The 12,552-nt window shown below is 37.0% G+C and overlaps 1 pseudogene; it reads left to right on the top strand.

Annotated features, from left to right (window-relative positions):
* Positions 1 to 8,133: 8,133 nt before the first annotated feature.
* On the top strand, positions 8,134 to 11,853 carry LOC120191013 (annotated as a pseudogene).
* Positions 11,854 to 12,552: the final 699 nt, after the last annotated feature.

Here is a 12,552-nt window from a genome sequence, read left to right on the forward strand (position 1 = left end):
GACAATAGATGAAAATCCATGGATTGTTTGCGTTAGCTGATTTATGGTAATTTTATAACGATAAGTAGTGTTAAAGAGTATCTTGTGCAAATCGGAAATATTTCATATAAACGTTGAAATTCCCTACAACCTTCTGGTGTAGTTTCAGTTTCTAGTGATGCTCTTCATTAATTTCTTTTAGTTTCATTTTATTATTTTATTATTTTTGTACTAACTTTTATTTATCTTTGTTATCTATTTTATTTATTTTATTATTATTATTATATTAATTTTTTCCTTCTTTTTTCATATTTATTTTTATTTTATAATCTAACAATTTTTTTTTAATTTTTAGGGTATTTTCAATTAATGAAAGGTAAGTAATTTGAATTGAATTTTTAAATTTTGATTTAAATTTTAATTTTCGTAATTAGGACAACCGACAAATTAATTGGTACCGAAAGGGTAGTTCAAGGGTGCTAATCCTTCCTTGACTGTAACCGACTCCCAAATCCGACACATCTTTGGAAAGAAGCAGATCAGGTAAGAAATAAGGTATCCGATCAACCCATTTGTTTTAAAATAAATGATCGGTGGCGACTCTAACCCAATTTATTCAAGTCGAAGCCCGAGTCAGGCCCAACCGAAAGACGGTTGCGACAGCTTGGCGACTCTGCTGGGGACAGGTAAGTGAGTCAGGCCAGAATTAATTTTCAGTTGTCTTTTTATGCGAAAATGGTAAATTTTAATTTATTTATTCGATTCCAATTATTTATTTTTGATTATTTTTCAAATAAATAGTTGTACTGACGTTTTTTAATGATTTCAGATTTTTTCAAAATTGTCATCTCTAAGCTCTAAACCCGAGCTCCGAACCCGTTTTAAGTGGGGGTGAAAGCGACGTATTCGTGTGAATTTATTCACCGCATATGCCTAGCAAGTAGCCTTCAGGGTCCATATACCTTATGTCTTCGTGTGAATTTATTCACCGTGCGGGCATAAGGGAATATGTCCTCTCGAGTTTAACTTAGTCCACACAAGCTTGTAATAGGCTTAGACTAAGGGTCTGGCAAGCCCATGGGGGCACCGGCAAGGAGAACTCGAGTACCTTTTTTTAGAACCTAAACCGGGAGAATACAAGGAATTAGAGCTCACCCCAAAGCCTCATTTCAAACCCTAGGTTGCTTTGTTTCCTGCTTTACTTTATGTTTAAAGCATGCGAATTAGACAAATATGCGGTTAGGATTTGTTTGAAATTAGCATGCGGGATAGAGATCATGTCTAGGTAGGAATTGAAGCATGTGGGGTAGGATTTTTCATTTTTTTATTTACCTCACTAACTCTTTTTATTTTTTGTTCTCTTTCATTTTGTTTTCATCATTCGCATCATTTAAAAGAGGTGTTGATCCACCAAAAACGTGTTTGTTAAACATAAATAATTTGCATTAATGGACAAAGGGGTTGTAATACCAGAGATGAAAATGCAAAGGACAGTCTATAAGACGACTATGTGTCATATTCAATCCGGAAGACGTGGTGCCCACAATTAAAGAGTATATCACTCTGTTGCATTATAAAGGACTCAGAATGAACAGGGTCTACATAAAGCACAATGAAAGTCTATCTTTGAAGAACAGACTAATAGAGTTTGCAGGGACAAGATGAAGGTTATTGATCTTGGGAGTCCCTTCAAAGACAAAAATGGCAAAACGATAGCTGAAATTGGAGACCATTGCTGACGAATTCAAGAAACAGACAAATGAACTTCACATAGTTCCTATCAATTGAGGGCTCCAATGACGTATTCGTTGGGAACATGTTCAACAAAATATAAATGCCAGAGATGCAATCATTCGAGACTTCTTGGGCCAGTACAAAAAGCAACTCAATATTTGCACGGCTCATCCGGAGAAGCCAGAGTGGTTCGACAGGTTATTCAACCGGTGACAGACGAAGGCAGAAGACTAATCAACATGTCAGAAACTGTTAGGATATTTTTGTCTCTTAAAAGATAAAACACTTTTGTCCCAATAAGGATTATTTCTAATAACAGACACATTTTTGGATTAATGCCTTGAACATTGCATGCATTATGCATTTAAACATATTTTACATTTTGTTATTTTCATTTCTTTACGTTCACATTATTTTTCTTTTTTTTATTCACATGTCTCATAAAAATGAGAACATTTCAATCCTATTATCATGATCTACGAGAAACTTTAACAACAACTTCTTGACACCCACGTAGTGTCACCATATCCGGTGGAACCCATGAAGCCTCCATACCCCAAGTGGTATGATGAGAATGCTCATTGTGAGTATCACGGCGGTGTCCTAGGGCACACTATTGAGAACTGTTACGCATTCAAGAGAGTCGTACAGAAGATGCATAACCAGAACTGGATCGACTTCAACAACTTGGGGGCATCTAAGTGAGGGAGATCATTTCATCACTTGAGGCATTCTGTTTGAACTTGTTTTTTTTCACTTTTTCAAGTTTTTATAAGAAATTTGAATAAATTTATGTTACTTTAATGATGACGAGCAATGAATCACATTTGTAAACTTGCAATTCTTTGAATATCATTTGAATTAAGAAACTCTGTGAATGGTTCAAAGTTACGGATCTTTGACAAAGTAACATGTTTTAAAACAAGGACCTTGACCTTACCCAGAATATACCCTCAAACACTGTACCCTGCTCTTGCAATTAGCCAATATAACATTTTCCTTTCATAAGGTGCGGGCAACATGGGGCATCATTTGCATATGACAATTACTATACTTTTTGTTTAAGACGTTCAGTGATAATAATGATCTTCACAGATGGAATAGTCGAGTAAGTGAATCTAGTTTAGGTCAGTTGCTTGAAAATTGAACTCTAAAGATGAAATTTTTTACTTTCAACAAACACCTAGACTATAACAGGTTCTTCTTGACAATCTTAAGAAATTTAATCCGTAAAACTGAGCTATTTCACTAAGGCAATTGGTTATAGAGGAATCTCGAAAGCCCTGGCTTTATGAATAGATATCATTCAAACCATGACATTGCTTAGACACTTGGCAATTCGGTGTTTGCTCCACTGCTTTTGTCAGGCCGAAGACTTTGTGATGAGATGAACCCTTCAGTTAACTTGATAAAAATGATTATAATGATAAGTTGTCCCTCTAAAGCAATTGGTTAAACGCCCCGGCTTTATGGATTCAACTAGCCAGATAACGGTAAATTAAATCGAATTTATCTAAGCATAAAGTTTCGGTAAAATGGACTAAGGGAATTAAGGAACACCTGTTATAGTCAATTTCACACGAACACTCAAGAATTTCATTTTTAGACTGATATTTTTGCACTGCCTTCGTTAGAGGAGCCTACAAAGCTTGAACAAATGGAAGATTTCAGAGGACCGAAATAAAAGGTCTTGTAATTGATCATGCTAGTTGCGTCATTTTGTCCGCACCCAATTGAAATACCAAAGCATATTTCGATATTTAAAAAAATGACATTTTGGGTTACCAAAACCTTAGAAAGGAGGATAACCTAAAGCCAACTCATACATTTGAACATTTGTCAAAGATTTGTAAATCTGAAAGCATTAAAAGAGCTCTTGATTCCTTTGATATTTTTTGAACTCACATTTACAATTTGATTCAATTGCGAACAATATTTTACAACATTTTTATCATGTCTCTCTCCTAAAACAAGAAAAAGGAGAAAAACATTTTCAAGCAGAACAGTCTCAGATATGAAAGGTCTGTAAAGCCAAAGCTCGTGAAGTAAATGGGGCATGATCCATTCCAAGGACCTGATTGAAAGACAAAGCACGAGACTCCATCCAGAAGATAACACATAATTCATTCATATTGCATGCATCTTAAACATACTTAGGTGCATCACATTCATCATTTTAGCATACACGTTTTTGCAGCTTTTAGAGTCAAGTTTTGACTTCAGGATGAAGGATACTCGATTCTCAAGCGCCTTCAAAGAAGGATGGTGGTTGATTAACTCGGCAGTAAGAAGCTACACCTCAACCTACTTGACATCTTAGATCCAATTTCAGATAGGTTCGAGAACCAGTTCAAAACAAATCCAGTTCAACACAAACTCAACCATGAGCAGTATGTTTCCAGTTAACACTTTCAAGCCAGATTTCAATTCCACGACGGAAGATATACGGCTCACAAAATTTGGCGAAAGGGGCCATCATTCATTTAAAGGAAATTTACAGCACAACTTAAGTCAAGAAAAGTTGTCTGTCAACAAACAACTTTCCAATTTCATTCAGAGTCTATTTCAACTTCGCAGCGAAGAAAATTGGACTCCAGACAACGCAAGTTCAACTTCACGACGAAGGGACCGCTGGTTGTCAATAAACAATTTTCCACTTCTAGAGCCAATTTCAACTTCACAACGAAGGATATTGGACTCCAGACAACGCAAGTTCAACTTCACGACGAAGGTACCGCTGGTTGTCAATAAATAACTTCCCAATTTCAGAGCCAATTTCAATTTCACAGCGAATGATATTGGACTCCAGACAACGCATGTTCAACTTCACGACGAAGGGACCGCTGGTTGTCAACAAATAACTTCTTAATTTCAGAGCCAATTTCAACTTCACAGCGAAGGATATTGGACTCCAGACAACGCATGTTCAACTTCACGATGAAGGGACCGCTGGTTGTCAACAAACAACTTCTCAATTTCAGAGCCAATTTCAACTTCACAACGAAGGATATTGGACTCCAGACAACGCAAGTTCAACTTTACGATGAAGGGACCGTTGGTTGTCAATAAACATTTTCCCAATATCAGAGCCAATTTCAACTTCACAGCGAAGGATATTGGACTCCAGACAACGCATGTTCAACTTCACGACGAAGGGACCGCTGGTTGTCAATAAACAACTTCTCAATTTCAGAGCCAATTTCAACTTCACAACGAAGGATATTGGACTCCAGACAACGCAAGTTCAACTTCACGACGAAGGGACCGCTGGTTGTCAACAAACAACTTCCCAATTTCAGAGCCAATTTCAACTTCACAACGAAGGATATTGGACTCCAGACAACGCAAGTTCAACTTCACGACGAAGAGACCGCTGGTTGTCAACAAACAATTTCCCAGTTCTAGAGCCAATTTCAACTTCATGGCGGAGGATATTGGACTTGGAACAATACAACTTACTTGGATTTCAACTTCACGATGAAGGATATCCAATTCCAGGCTCATCTTAACGACGAAGGGTCACCCGCAGTTTCAACTTCATGACGAAGGGAATCGTGCACACAAGCAACATCAATCTCTAGATTGGATTTGAACCTCGCGACGAAGGATATCCAACTCAAAGAAGGATTATCTGTCAACAAAGACCTTCGAGTTCGACTACACTCAGCTCCGAGGCACATCATTTGCAGTATAGCTTAAGTCGAGAAGGGCTATCTGCCAACCAAAGACCTGACGAGTTCGATTTCATTCAGCTCGATGACAGCGATGAATTGCTTTCTGGATAAATTTTCAAGCCGAAATCTTTAAACCGAAAAGAAGACAAAGGCCCAATTCCAGGAAGTTCAATCACATTTGAGAAGACCGGACAAAAACTGGTTGTCTTTTTCGTCTTTTTCCTATTCTTGTTAACACAAGAATGTGCAAAGAGGGGCAGCTGTAGACACCCGTTTTTGATCGAATTTTTTATTTTTATTATTATAATTTATTTATTATTAATAATAAATTTTTTATTTTATTTTTTATAGGACCCTATGTTCAACCCCACTAGTCCACTACCCTTCCACCACTACCATGCCATCATAAATTAAGAAGGGAGTTGCTTTGAGTGGGGATCAGCTAGGAACTTAGTGGGGACCCTCCTGTTATTTAAAGATGGGGACGTGCAAGCCATGAAAGGGGGATTTTTTTTATTGGTTTTGATCCTATGAGAAAGGGGGGATTTTATTGATTGGTTCTGATCCCATGAGAAAGGGGGGCACCATTTTTTTGTTTTAATAATGGAGACATGCACTTTTCCATTGGAGGGTTATACGTTTTCTCCCTTCCTTCCTTTCTCTGGTTTTGTCGAACAGAAATGGAGTCAGAAAAACAAAACATTAATAAAAACCACTAAAACTGGAAGGTGGTCTCGCTCACCTCAAGTCATCCACCATTAATGGAGTCTTTAGCCTTATCATCATCTCTCCTAACCCCACCAATCCATTCTCTCTCCTCTTTCCGCTACGACCTTGTAAATGCTTCAACTAGCCACCAAGCTCCAAACCTAAGCTTATCATTACGCAAAAGTCATCTTCAATACCAAAGTCATGAGATTTGGTGGTCTGTTCACAACAGCTCAGACACCCAATCATTTCTCCTCGTGACCATCGGGGCACGTTGTCTGCTCTCTTCACCATCGGGGCTTTTGGTATATGGTCCGAGAAAATAAAGATTGGAAGTAAGGGACACCGCGGCTTGCTTTCCTGCTTGGGTCAGATTTTGCCGCGCAAACCGCACGTAGTGATCCACCATGATCTGAAGCAGGTACGATACTAACGATCCACTGCAAATCGATGAGCAACAACTACAATTCTCCGACGAGGAATGAGGTGATCAACTCACTCAGAGTAAGAGACAGAGGACAGCCGGTCGTGTCGGTGGCGAATGAAGAGAAGAAGATGGTACGGCTGGAATTCTCGGTGTCGCTGTCGAAGCAAGAGATCGAGGAGGATTTAATGTATGGTTGGGCGTCACTCGCGGAAGAGGCCAAAGAAACGCGCATGTTATGTTCAAAAGGAATTGGATCTGACGGAGGTGACGGCGGATTCTTACAATATTCCGGGGCTCACTGGATACGGCAATAGATGCAAATCCATGGATTGTTTGCGTTAGCTGATTTATGGTAATTTTATAACGATAAGTAGTGTTAAAGAGTATCTTGTGCAAATCGGAAATATTTCATATAAACGTTGAAATTCCCTACAACCTTCTGGTGTAGTTTCAGTTTCTAGTGATGCTCTTCATTAATTTCTTTTAGTTTCATTTTATTATTTTATTATTTTTGTACTAACTTTTATTTATCTTTGTTATATATTTTATTTATTTTATTATTATTATTATATTAATTTTCCTTCTTTTTTTCATATTTATTTTTATTTTATAATCTAACAATTTTTTTTATTTTTTAGGGTATTTTCAATTAATCAAAGGTAAGTAGTTTGAATCGAATTTTTAAATTTTGATTTAAATTTTAATTTTCGTAATTAGGACAACCGACAAATTAATTGGTACCGAAAGGGCAGTTCAAGGGTGCTAATCCTTCCTTGACTGTAACCGACTCCCAAATCCGACACATCTTTGGAAAGAAGCAGATCAGGTAAGAAATAAGGTATCCGATCAACCCATTTGTTTTAAAATAATGATCGGTGGCGACTCTAACCCAATTTATTCAAGTCGAAGCCCGAGTCAGGCCCAACCGAAAGACGGTTGCGACATTAATTGTATTCGATTTAAAAAGAAAAATCAAGTTTGGGTTAGGAATGGTTGGATTCGGGTAAAAGTAAAAAATTTCTAATCCGACCCAATCCGGAGTAATAGTGTATTTTTTAATATAAATTAATGGATAATTACTACGATACTTCTAGTTTTATTGTTTTTTTAATTAGGTCCTTATTTTATATTAGATCAAGACGAATTAAGTCGGATTTATACTTTAAAAATTCGATTAGATAGATAATATATTTTTTAAATCAAGTCAAATTTGAGTAAAAAATAGATATATTTCGAATCAGATCGGATTGACTACAAATCTAATCCAACTTCATCTGATGTCATCTCTAGCAAAATCTAAATAATATATGTAATTATATTTTGTAAATATTTCAAAATATGTACAATGATATTTTTTTATTCTAAACTTAACTCATCCAGCCGACTATGTCCTTTCTAAAACCCATCTCATCCGTCAGATTTGGATTTTCTTTTTAAATTAATTAATAGTATTCAAACTATCGATTAACTAATCGAAATCGGATATTCCATAGATTTTGATTATTTGACCAACCATAGGTGAGGCTCCTCATCCTTAAAACGGTGCGCTTCGATTCGACCCCCTCCAAAAAAAGTGATTAGTTAACTATTATCAGTTCCTCAACCACACTTCACTTACTCTTATGGCCGCTCCTCTGCTTCTCAATGGCATGCCGCTGCTGCGGCTTCGGTTGCAACAGTACAACCGTCTCTTCTCTGGAACCGTTTCGACTCCCCGGTGGCCTTGGTGTGTCGCCGCAGATTCGACTGGGCATCAAGAGGAGGTATCATCTGCGGAGAAAAGTAGTTCGGTGCTATCTGTGAGGGATCCACCGAAGTTCCATAGGTGGGATGATCCTGATTACAGAAAATGGAAGGATAAGGAGGAAGAGATTCTTCGAGACATCTAGCCTATCATTTCTCTAGTTAAAGAGATTCTTCACTCCAATAGGTCTGTCTCTTAGGCCTTAGCCCTATCATCTTAAGGTCTAGTTAGGCTCCATTAACTTACAAATTTTAATAATTAGATTATACATTTGGATATTTACAAATATCATTTCATTTTAGTCTGGAACAATTATGTTTAAATTAGTTTTGCAGTTTTGTTCAAACAAAAAAGCTAGTAATAGAAGTAACTTTAATTTCTGAAGTCCTAAAGTGCAGTTGAATTCCGTACATCTGTTGTTTCTTTAACGAGGCAAATTTTTGATCCAGTTCTTTGTCAGTGACTAGTAGTTTCAAAATTCTAGTCCTGACATTGTTCCAAGGTAGCAGGTTACCATTGCTTCATTAGTTCATGTATTCCTCCAGAGTAGATAACGCATTAAGCTCGAAGGTTTTTGTTAGGATGGAATGGTGAAATTCTTTGTCCTCTGCTGTACTGAGTCTGCCGATATGAGAGGAATGAAATGAAACCCACATTTGTAGCTTTTGCATGGTCAAGCTTCTTGTGGTTGCCTTTCTGTTAACTTTAAGAACTTGTTTAATATAATGTTTATGAATCTTTTAACACTTTCAAATTTTTGCTTTTTATCATCATTTGCTTCAATGAAAATAATACTTGCTGCCCTTGGCCATAAATAAAAGAAGTTGTTTTAGTAGGAATTTGGAGATCTTGTCTTTATTAAACACACAGACAGAAATATGGGGTACACAGATAGAAAAGATGGGAACAGATAGAACTTGGTACTGGTTGGATATGCAAGCATGAAATCCAATTTTATATTCATGAATTTTGATTGTTAGTTGCTCTTGTATTTATTAAACACAGACAGAAATATGGGGTACATGGAGTTCTCCCTGTAGTTTTCTTGCGAATTTGCTAGAACTTAGACAGTTAGACTGGAGCTGCAGATACTTTAAGTCTTATGACAAATTTGGAAACAAAAGAAAGCAAGAATAGAGCTCTCTAAATGTACTCCAATTTTAAAATTTAAATGTGTTACTGAATCTTAAGAAAGGAAAATGTTGTATTCTATGCTAACCATCTTCCGTGGGTTATTGTGGAAAAATATTCTCCAGTTCTTTTTTTTAACCATGTGTTGATCTTAGAAACTGTGATTTTTAAGCTGCTGAGAAAAACAAGCTAACATATAATTTTGAGATGCTTTTAATTTTCAGAAGTAGCAGCTAATAAGTGGAACAAATCTGTTTTTACGGTGCAGCATTATTTTAAATTTTAGCCAGCTTAGGGATTATGATACTTCTATTTATTTCTTAATGTTAGGTACAAGGATGGGGAACGTTTAATTGTTTCAGGCGAGGAAACTGTGCTAGAGAAGCTTCTTCATCATCATCCACATTCTGAAGATAAAATTGTGATGTGGACTTGATTCTATTATGGTGAGTTTCTGATCACAAGTCTTTTAGCAGGTTGTTCAATGTTTTGGTTGGATTGCTATATAATGAAACATGTGTTTTGGGTAAATTTCAGTATTTCCATTGTGAGAATGCTTCGTAGCTCAATTTAGAATGTGCGGACTAAGTTAATTTCTTTTTTTTTTTTTGATAAAATAAGGCCTCATTAAAAACCCCCTTCTTATCCTACATGTTACAAACATAACATGAAGGACATTGGAAGGAGGAAAAGAGTGCCTCTAACTTCTATTAATTAGAACAATAATACACCTCCACAACTCAACAGCTAACAACTTCTTACAAAACAGAAAACCATAAATCTGAAAACAAAACACACCCTGAAACTCCTAAATAGGAACTACCAAGGCATAACACCTTAACCATTACACAAAACGTAAGTTCAGCCTATACCAGCTTTAGCTAATTCATCCGCTTCCCAATTTGCTGCTCTCGAGATGAGCCTTGTGATGATACCCTTCCTCTCCACAGTAGAAGCTATATCCCTTACCAAGGAATGAAACAAAGTAGTACTAAGGTTCGGATTATTAATCCATTTCAGAGCATTAGAAGAATCTGATTCCAAAATGATCCTCTAATTTGAAAAGAGATCAGCTTCAACTTCCTCAATAAGAATCAACCCTCTCTTGATCGCCAAAAGCTCTGCAAGTAAGGGAGGACCTCCCCCTACCTTCTCTGAAAAAGACCCAAGCACCATCCCTCTGCCATCTCTAGTCAAGCCACCTATTCCACCCTTATCCCAACCTTTGACCATTGCACCATCAACATTAACTTTTAAGAACCCTATCGGAGGAGGACTCCACCTAGAAGAAGGAAGATACCTCTTATTCAGATTGACATGTTGATCAGCTAGTTTTAAATCCCCCATCAAGGAATCAAAATGAAAATGAACATCCTTAACTGATGTTTCAAACCAAGAAACAGTTCTGAAACGTGAAATGAAGAACAACAGCGCTGAATCAACATTCCCATTCTGGAAAATCACCTCATTCCTACATTTCCAAACAGACCACAACACTGCTCTTGAAATAAACTTCCATATATTGGATCGCGGCACTAAGTCATCCCAGGCAATTAGGAGGACTAAGTGAATTTCTACTTTTACTTAAACAAGTGCAGTTGATTGTTTTGTATGTCCTGCCGTCAGAAATGTTTCTCAACATTATATTAGTTTGGCCGATTCTTCGTTTCAAGATTTGGAATTTGCTCATCCAGACTTTTCTTTTATGAAATTCCAGTCTCCTCTTGCCTTTATTTCTTGTGGTGTTGAAATCTACCACTCTTTCCTTTATGTAGAATTTCAATTTCCCCTATCCTTGATGACTGATCCCATTCTTTCCTCTATTATTGTGACATAGAATCTTCTTCTTTTAATCTGCCTGACGTGCTAGTGTTGCTTTACATGCTGATGGAAGTGTACTGTTTTATTGTTCAATACCCGTTGTGGTTGGATGAAACTGACCTAGCAGTGCTGCCTTCCATGTGTGTAATCATTATATATTTTATGGATGCATGGCGTACATTGGTATTGGCTTTCTAGTACAAACTAATAATTTGTTTTATCTCCTTTGAAGGTTGATCGACACAATTTAGAGACTCAAGGTGTCTCTTTGTTGTTAGAACTGATGGTGGATGGATAGATTTCCCATACAAGAAGTGTCTCCGAGCATACATTCGAGATACATACCCATCTCATGCAGAAAGATCTATTAGAGAACATTTTAAACGAGGTAGTGGCTAAAATGTGAAAACATAATGTTAATAGCAGTGTTAAGAGTATGCTTTTGGTGTCACTGCTGATGTTTTCAATATTTCCTTTGGGTAGAGAGGTTGTCAATTTGTATTAGAGACCTATATATGGCCTTGATTTAAGCTTTTGAATGTTGTAGATGACTCTTGACTAATGATTCATGTTTACAATTGCAAATGAGGACAGAGAAAAATATTATTCAAGTGAGCCTCAATGTGTTGACTTGTATCTATCTCCTTTGTGATTGCCTTTGTGCATGTTTGTATATGTTGTAGGAAGCTTTTCTTCTGATCCTTAGCTATTGGTTTTTACAAAATACTAGGATTGGTCAAATAGGTTTACTGTAGGACCTGAATTTTTCTCAAGGGGACAAAATGGTTTATTTTCTCCCCAAGAACTGCATGGTATCTTGATACTTGAACATTGAATACATAGACGTGGAGAACATATTAGAGAAAAAAACTACTTGGAGAAACAAATCCCATCTCTGGACTTTCGGAGGTTGAAGAAGGATGAATTTGCTTTGATTTTATGTGATGGATAACATCAGATGGTAACACTATTCATTGCTCAGTACATTTGGAATGAAATAAGAGATAGCTAAAACAACCTTACACCAACTCACTGCTAACTGGTAGTGATAAAAGATCAACTTGAGATGGAGTTCCAAGGGCAAGTGGCCTTGTGCAATTTGGCAATGGAAGTCACCGTCTGCAACCAACAAAAGTTCGCACCTCCAAGGATTTAAAATTGGGAATTAGACAGTTATGTTGCCATCAACAATGAAAAGCTGGTGCAAGCTATGGCGTGAACCATCATGATTAAGGGAGCAACACGATGATTAGATTAAGACATTAAGACAGCTGGATGGAGAAAATCCATATGGGCCCTTGCTCCCCCATAGTACAGATGGGAGCAAAATCATA

Source organism: Hibiscus syriacus, unplaced genomic scaffold (genome assembly GCF_006381635.1).
Source record: "Hibiscus syriacus cultivar Baekdansim isolate YM2019G1 unplaced genomic scaffold, ASM638163v2 tig00116964_pilon, whole genome shotgun sequence".
NCBI lineage: Eukaryota > Viridiplantae > Streptophyta > Magnoliopsida > Malvales > Malvaceae > Hibiscus > Hibiscus syriacus.